Genomic DNA, 8,658 nt, shown 5'->3' on the forward strand with positions numbered 1-8,658 from the left:
CCTACAGCCGTATAGGCCTATACGAACACATGTGTACTTAAAGGCATCTTTGGGGTTTTATTTTACAAAAATGGGGCATGCGATCCTCCTGGGGTCGCTCCGGGGTGATTCAGGGTCCAGGCAGGTGTGGCAGGTGTGCCGGGGGCAGTGCTGGAACCCATTCTCCGTGTGAAGCAGGTGCCACGCAGACACCCAAGCTCGTCTGCGGCGGGAGCTGCTGCTTGCCGTCAACCTGGGTGCCCTGCGCTCAACCGCGCGTTTGTGCCGTCACCTCCCTGGGAGCTGGCCGACCCTCTGCAAGGCGCACCCTTCAGGCTTTTCAGGGAACAACGCTCTGCCGATGGGCTGTTTCCACCACCAGAACGTTTTGCGAAACACTCGTACGCAGACTCTTCAGTACTGGCTCTTTTAATTTTATGAAATAAATCCTCAAAGTGAGATTCCCATGTCAAACAGTAGGGCCATATTTTATCTTAAGAGGTATTAAGAAATTGCATTCAGTTAGGTTGTATCCGTATCAATTCCCATCAGAGGGATACGAGGGCGCCGCTTCCCGCCCAGTCTTCCCAGCAATAAATGTTGGCACGCCATAATTTTTGCCAATCTCTTGAATAAAAACTTGTCATTATTGTTCTGATTTGATTTGTCTTGACTACTAAGGTTTAGTATCTTTTCATGCATTTATTACCACTTCTATTTCTTTCTCTGTTAATAGCCGACATATATCTTTTGCACAGTTTTCTATTGGGCTTTAAATCCTTTTCTTTTCAGTCTGTAGGAACTTCTCGGATATTGGAAACAGTGATACTTTCTTGTCCGCGGGGTTTTCTTGGGCGCACTGGGTCCAGCCTCAGCTCACAGCCCAGCTTTCCCTGTGCCCGGCCCCCAGGCCCTGCTCCCTCCCCAGGGCCAGAGGCCCACGTCTGCCATGCACGGCCCACCTTACAGCAGCATGAAACTGTCTCCTCGGTCACTTCACTGTTTAGACATTGTCCAGGGTAAACTTGCCAATTCAGGGTTTCCAGGAAGAGCTCAGAGTTTCCCCATTCCTCCCTCTTCGGGTGCTTTCACCTACATTCCTGAAGACTTGCCAATGTCCAGGCGTCAGGAGGCTTTTTCTTTCATCTTCAGGCACCTTTAGTTTCTTTAGTTGAATAACGTACATATTAGAGTGGTGACTAATCGATTCGGAGGCACATATTCAGCCTTTATTAATGGGATGTGTGTCCTCAAACTTGAAGACCACTGGTCTCTATTTTATATATAGGAAGCAGACATCGTTTCAATAATAAATCTACATCAAGACAGTACGATCTAGGTGCCCGTCCTCTCACTGAGGACATGGCTGTTTACACCTTCACGCCACCAAAGAAGGCATCGAAGAGCTCGGCATGCACCTTGGTCATCTGACAATTAGGACGTGGGTCAGGACCCGGAAGTACACTTGCAGGAAGACTGGCAGCAGATGCTACAAGGCGCCCTGGCTGGGGGCTGTGGACCTCGCCTCACTGATCACCCGTTCTTCACCCCGATGATTCAAGTCTGCACAGCAGAACTCTGGACGGCCCTCTGCCTTCAGGCGGGTAGGGACCCCCACTCTCTCTCCTGCTCTCCATCGGTATGATAAGTTTTCTCTACTCTCCTTTGGAAGTTACACAGTGTACTGGGTTGAACCGTAGGAAATGGCCATCATGTTGGTCAAACATCCGCAATTTCATACGGTTCAAGTGAATACGATTCATTTTTTAACACACATGCGTGACTTAAAGTCTAATGTTAGTTGATCTCTATCTTTCTCTACCCCGCAAGGACCTTTGGATATGTCTACCCTGATCACTACCGGTTCCATTTTACATGGTATTACTGTCTTGTATTTCAGTTCCATTTTGTCATCACCAAAATAATCATTATTAACACAATTAGTGTTTATCATCGATACTTATTCACTCTATTTCCACGAGTCACCAATCCGTTTGCTGTCTTCAACCATCCCTCCTTTGTCTAGTGTTCAGTCTCCTTCCTGAAGTACCTTCCTTAGAGATTTTCAGTAAAGAGCAGTTCATGGTAAGCTCTGTCTGAAACATCCTTATAGCGTGCGCACTCTTGAGTAACAGTTTAGCTGGATATAAAATTCTAGTTTGACAGCTGTGTTTTCTCTCACTGCCTTGCAGATATTTTCCTGTTGTTTTAGGCTGCTCTTGTTGCTGTTTTGAAACCTCTCATAGCCCAAACACTGTGCTCGGGAGGTAAAATTCTGTTCCTCTCGGGCCCTTTAACAACATCCTCTCTGTCTTTGATGTTCTGAAGTTTCCCTAGGAGATGTCCATACCTACACGTTTTTCAAACCTTTCTCTAGATTCATTGAGAATCTTCTATCTGAGAATACATTTGATAAAAAGTGGAAGATTCTAAGCTCTTATCCCTTTCATTTTCTCTTTTCTCCTCTGGAACCCCTGGTTGATGTATGCTGGGTCATGTGATTCTAACCTGTGTGTCTCGTAACTGTGCTGCATTCTGTACTGTGTTCTGCTGGTTTTCCTTAGATCTGTCTTCTGCTTTACTAGTTTTTCTACTCTTTTCAGTCAGCTCTTTCATCTTGATTTAATGGGTTCCTAATATTCCATTTTGTTCTTTTCTAAATCTACTGTGATTGGGTATTTGCTCTTTATTTCTGATTTTTATAAGACTTATTTTATTTCTTTCATCATTTTGAACATTGTTTTATAATTTCTCTCCGATTTTTCAGTTAACTGAAGTTCTCAGGGAACAAATCTTCCTGGTTTCCTTCCTTCTTTTCTTTTTTTTTTGCAGCAAAATCTCACTCACGGTGAAGTCGTCTCTTTTTTTGGTGTCTGTGGACCTGTCTGTGTGCATATTTAGCTGATCCCAAGCAAGGTTTCTATTTCCTGTGGAACTTCATAGTGCTTGGACTGTTAAAGTGACATTCCATGGTGGCTTTCTTTTTGCTTACGCCAGGTTTTGGGGATGGGGACAGACTCCGTGACAGTTTCTCAGCTTCTGGTCCCCACACCAGGAGGCAGAGTTTAAAGCCAGATTCTGGGTCCTCAGGAAGGGAAAGCCCAGGACTCTGGTTTTTCCTTGAGGATTACAGCCCCCTCTCCCAATCACAGTAGGGCCAGGCTTCCTTCCCTGAGTAGGTGTGTGAAGTGCATCCATTTCCCCACAGGGGCGTAGGAGTCACCTCAGCTTCAGTCCTTCCCCTCCTGCAGGCCAGGCGTGTGCACAAGGCCCAAGCTCCCGATCTGTGGGCCCAAACTGGCCAGAGCTGCCGGTCCACGAGCCCGGCGCCCCCACTCTCTCACTTCCCGCTTTGCTCTCACACCCGGACTCCTTGCTTCCTGGCTTGCCGTCTATGCCAGCACGGAAGAGAAGCTAAAGGCGCCGCCTCTGGGCCGGGCTGCTTGGGTTCCAACCCTGGCTGCACCACAGATGAGTCCCTCAGTCTTCCTGGCCGTCACATCGTGGGACTCTCAGCTGAGTTCACAGACTCTAGGTGCTCAGCACTGTGCCCAGAACATGGTGCACACCCAACAGACACTACCTGCTGTTATTTCAAAGCGGGTGGGGTGGTCCCGTCTTACCCAGAACCCTACGTGCTGCTCAGGCTTCCTGTGGCCCCCACTTAATCTTTCCTGCTTGTTGTTTAAGCGTAAACTGTGTGACCCCAGTCTTTCAGAGCTCTGGCTCTATTCTGGGGGGTGGGGTTTTCAACCACTTTGTTGGAAGGAATGGCATTCAAACGTAGGGGGAAAAGTAAGCAGAGGCTTTTGCACAGGTTATGGAAAGAGTAAAACATGCAGTTCTGGTTTTCTAGTGTTGTGTAACGAAACACCCCAAGACTCAGAGTCTTAGAACCTCCGTTTTGTTTTATTTCGCTCACAACGTAGTAGGTCAGGAATTCAGGAAAGGCTCTGCTGGGCAGGTCACCGTGACCCACGAGGCAACAGCTGGGATGTCGACGACTGACCCGCTCCCTACGTGGCGTTTACGCTCAACCGCGGGTCGTTCATTTTCATCCCCGCGTGATGTCCAACACGTGAGCGTGCTTCATTTTACTCACCCAGTCTCCCGTAGGTGGGCTTTGGGGTTGTCTCCAGTTTCTTTTCCAGTATGAACATTTCTGTGCATTTCCTCTGGTAGACGCGCCCAGGTTTCTGTCTCGGGTACACATTAAGGAGTGGAATTGCTGAGTCAGAGGGCACGTAAATGCTCCTTTATAAGATTACACTACAGCGATCGTTCTACATTACATGCCCTTCGGCCTGTGTAAGCTGACACTTAGTATCATCAGACTTCTTGCTTTTGGCCAATAAAACAATCTTGTCGTTTGCTGTAGCCTGTATGCATGTCTGAATCACTAGTGTCACTCAGTACCTCTGCAGGTGCTTTCTCTTTTGTGCAACAGCTGCTTTATCTTTTGCCCATTGGGTTTTTTTCTTTCTTCTTACTGATTTGAGGTGTTCTTTATTTAATCTTGACAGCAATTTTTTGTCAGTCATGTTTTGCAAGTATAGTCTCATACTGTGACGTTTTTTACCTGATTTAAATTGTCTTTTGACTTACAGAAGCTCTTAATGTTAATAATGAAGTTAAATATATCAGTCTTTTTCTTTCATGTTAGCGCTTTTTGTACTTTAAGAAATCCTCCCCTACCTTGAAATCAGAAATCCTCACCTGTATTTTCTTCTAAAGATTTTAAAATTTTGCTTTAGATATTTGCTTTGACACAAGTTCTTAATCCATCTGGAGAGGATAATTTAATTTTTTCCATATGGATAACCAATTATTCCTGGTACACACTGAAAACTCACTTCTTTCCCTGCTGGTTTGCCATGTGACCTGAGTCACTAACAGAAGGTCCATATGCGCACAGATATGTTTAGAAACATTCTATTTGTTCCACTGGTCATTTTTTTTTTTACCCCTGAACTAATACCACACAGCATCCCTTACTGAAGTTTTATAATGTCTTGGTACCTGGCAGAGCAAGACTACCTTCCTTCTTTAGAAGACAATTCTAATGAATTCCAATTTTAGAAGCAAATGGACAAGTTCTTAAAGGGTCTTGTTGAGCTTTGATTGGAGTTGTATTAAATCATTAGATAAATTGGGGGAGATTACATTGTGATATTAAATTTTCCAGTTTATAAACACGGCCTCCTGATCAGTTACACGACCCATGCCTTTCCTGGAGAATATATCCCCGCTGTCTTTGACAACTACTCTGCCCATGTTATGGTGGATGGAACACCAGTGAATCTGGGCTTGTGGGACACAGCTGGACAAGGAGATTATGACCGATTACGTCCCCTATCCTATCCACAAACAGATGTATTCTTAAAAATCTTCACGCAAAGTGGTACCCTGAAGTGCGACACCACTGTCCCAACGCTATCATCCTGGTGGGGACGAAACTTGATCTGAGGGATGATCGAGACATGACTGAGAAACTGAAGGAGAAGAAGCTGACACCCATCACCTACCCGCAGGGCTTGGCCATGGCCAAGAAGATCGGTGCTGTCAAACGCTTTGAGCGCTTGGTGCTCACACAGCGAGGCCTCAAGACAGTGTCTGACGAAGCTATCCGGGCGGTTCTCTGCTCGCCGCTGCCCCCCGCCCCCCCGGGTCAAGAAGAAGAAGAGAAAACGCCCGCTGTTGTGAATGTCCGGGCCCCAGAACCCTCTGTACGCTTTGCTCAAACGGTGGAGCCTTCGCACTCAGTGCCAAGTTTTTGTTAACAGATTAGATTTTCCATAAAACCGTTTTGAACCAATCAGTAATTTCTAGGTTTTGTTTGTTTAAAGTGTAAGAGTTCAAACTTTCACATTCTACTAAAGTTTAGCCCTAAAAAAAAAAAAAAAAAAAGTATTAGGTTTTCTTTTATAACCTGCAGGAAAATTTTACAAATTTCTGCATACAGGTCTTTACAACTTTGGTTAGACTTATCTCGTTGTATTTGTTGTTTCTGTTGCTATATAAGTGGTCCCAGCATCCAACCCACCCATCAGGATGCCCCAGGGACGTCACACAGCTCTCTGCTCACTGAGTTCAAAGATGAAGCTGCTTCCCATGCCGCATCCTTTGCCCACGAGGGCCTCCCCTGTACAGCCAGGAGCCTTGGTGTACACACAAGTCTACACACCCCCCCCCAGTCACCAACACCCAACACATTCTACCTCCAGAAAAAATCTTAGATCGGTTCAGTGGTTAATTGGGAGATTGGGATTGACATATATACACTAATATGTATAAAATAGATAACTAATAAGAACCTGCTGTATAGCATAGGGAACTCTACCCCACTTCACTATACAGTAGAAACTAACGCAACATTGTGAAACAGCTATACCCCACTAAAAAAATTAAAGGAAAAAAAGACTTCGCCTTCCAATGCAGGGGGTGCAGGTTTGCTCCCTGGTTGGGGAGCTAAGATCCCACATGCCTCGCAGCCAAAAAACCAAAACATAGAACAAAAGCAATGTTGTAACAAATTCAATAAAGACTTTAAAAATGGTCCACAGCAAAACACTCTTAAAAAAACCCCTTAGCTCCGTCCTCTTCTCTCCCTCCCACTGCTCGTCCACCAAGTGCTCCCTAATTCAGGTGCCATCTCCTCTTTCCCGATCGCAGCCACAGCCCTCCAACGTCCCCTGCTTATCCTGGCTGTGCCCTCCCCCAATCCTCTCCATCTTTTGGGACAAGTATTCTTTCCAAAACGTATAGAACATCAATTCCCGACCCTACTTAGAAGCCTCTGACGGCCTCCCACTGCTGTTCTCCAGGTGACTGTAAAGGGACTGACTCGCTGGTCTCGCTGGCTCCTCCGTCCGCCTCCCACTGTCCCCTCCTTCGGCACTCTGGCCCTGACACGCCCTCTGGGACCTGACAGCTCCAGTCTGTTCCTTAAGCCCTGACTTGCGTGTGTCTAACATCATCTCACGTGTCACGGGTGGAAGCTCTACCACTTCTGGAAAGACAGACAGAAGACACGGGGGCAACAAGAAGCAGCAGGTGCAGGGTTTAGCATGTGGCTCGGTACCGGTCCCCACAGAACGCTGAGCAAAGTTCTCTCTTTTCAGGAGCCCAAACTGAGGCTGGCCGGGTGCGTGGCTAACTCGTAGGAGTAGGGATGGGGGTAGGCGTGCCCCCGGGACCGGTGGGATCTCAAATGTGGAAAGGCAGGAATGGCATCAGCCTCCCTGCCCACGGAGGGGCCCAGAGAGGGGGCTGGGGTCCACTTGGAAGCCCCTCACTACCCAGGCCATGCCGCCAGCAAGGGAGAGCTTGTTCCGTGTCCCCCGCCCACCCACTTCCCTAACTGCCAGCATTGTGAGGCAGGGGCCATGGCATTCAAGGTCCCGCATAACCTGGTCCGGGCTGGCCACGTGCGCTGGGCCAGTCCTGAGCCCGGCCATTCCCGGCGTCCCTGTCCGCGCAGGGGGCCAGGGTGAGGACTGATGGAAGCCAGCGTTGGGGACCAGCAGTGTGACTGCGTCTCCTTCCAGGAGGGCCTGGCCCCAGCGCCGTGGAGGTAAACGCCAACTTCCAGTCCCTACGCGAGCCCACCCTCCCGCTGCAACGTCCCGCTGCCCCGTGGGCAGTGTCTTCCTGTGCCCACAGCCTGTCTGGTCCGCCACCCACTCGATGGGCGGGCAGGCGGGTTGTTAACAGCAACGTGAGTAACAGCATCTATCGAACGCCTTGCTTGTGATGTGCGAGGCGCCGAGCTGGGCATCTTAGATGCGTTATCTCAACTGACCCCACGGCAGCTCCCTCGGCACCTGTTTCCTTGGAAGACGCTTTAGAATTCACGAGACCCCGGTTGCTATGCTTGAGCGAGCTGCGCTCCAGAGACGGAGGCTGCCTGGCCAAGGCCACCTAGCAAGTCGGCGGTGGGCGAGGCTCCACCCTCTGTGCAGCCCGACACCTGCCTCCGGAGCCAGGCGCCCGCTCCTTTCTCCGCCGTGGGTGCCGCCCTCCCTCCCCACCGCCCCCCCCGTGCCCTCGCGGCTCCAGGCTGTGAGCATATGACTAGGGTCAGTTCGGGGCTCTGGGGGCACCACGTTTCAGGCAGAGACCAGGGTGTGGTCCTCTCCGGGCCAGCAGTGGCCATCAGGGCCTGCCCACCCGTAGGTTAAAGCTGGGGTCAAGGGTCAGAGCACAGCTGCCAGAGGCCAGCGTGTGGCCGGGGTCAAAGCCAGCGTGTAACTGGGTCAGGGGCTGGAACACCCCTGGGTTCCAGAGTGACTGTGTGGCTGGGTCAAGAGTCAGTGTGGGGCTGAAGTCATGGGTCAACGGGTGGCCAGCCACCGTCATGAGGCTGACCCCAGCGAGAACCAGACCCTCGCCCTGCCCCATCAGGCCAGCACCCCCTTGCCCACGGCCCCAGCGTGGAGAGCTCAGTGGGACAGAGTGGAGGGGTCCCTAGGGCCAGGTGACCTGCACGGGGCCCCCAGGGAGCCCCAGGGGTGGTCTGCTGGTGGGCTGGGTGGGGCGTCATGAAGAGGAAGGAGGGGGGTCTCTAGGGCAGCTCTGGGCCCTGGCCCCTTGCATCCCCACCCCCAGGGCCACCAGGACCTCTCCAGGGGCAGACCAACCCCAGCCCCTCTGCTCAGGTGCCATCACACCTCGTGGGAC

At 50.0% G+C, this 8,658-nt stretch overlaps 1 pseudogene; it reads left to right on the forward strand.

Annotated features, from left to right (window-relative positions):
* Window positions 1-77: 77 nt before the first annotated feature.
* Window positions 78-5,682, forward strand: LOC112411976 (ras-related C3 botulinum toxin substrate 1 pseudogene; annotated as a pseudogene).
* Window positions 5,683-8,658: the final 2,976 nt, after the last annotated feature.

Source organism: Neophocaena asiaeorientalis, unplaced genomic scaffold (genome assembly GCF_003031525.2).
Source record: "Neophocaena asiaeorientalis asiaeorientalis breed wild unplaced genomic scaffold, Neophocaena_asiaeorientalis_V1.1 scaffold433, whole genome shotgun sequence".
Classification (NCBI taxonomy): Eukaryota; Metazoa; Chordata; class Mammalia; order Artiodactyla; family Phocoenidae; genus Neophocaena; species Neophocaena asiaeorientalis.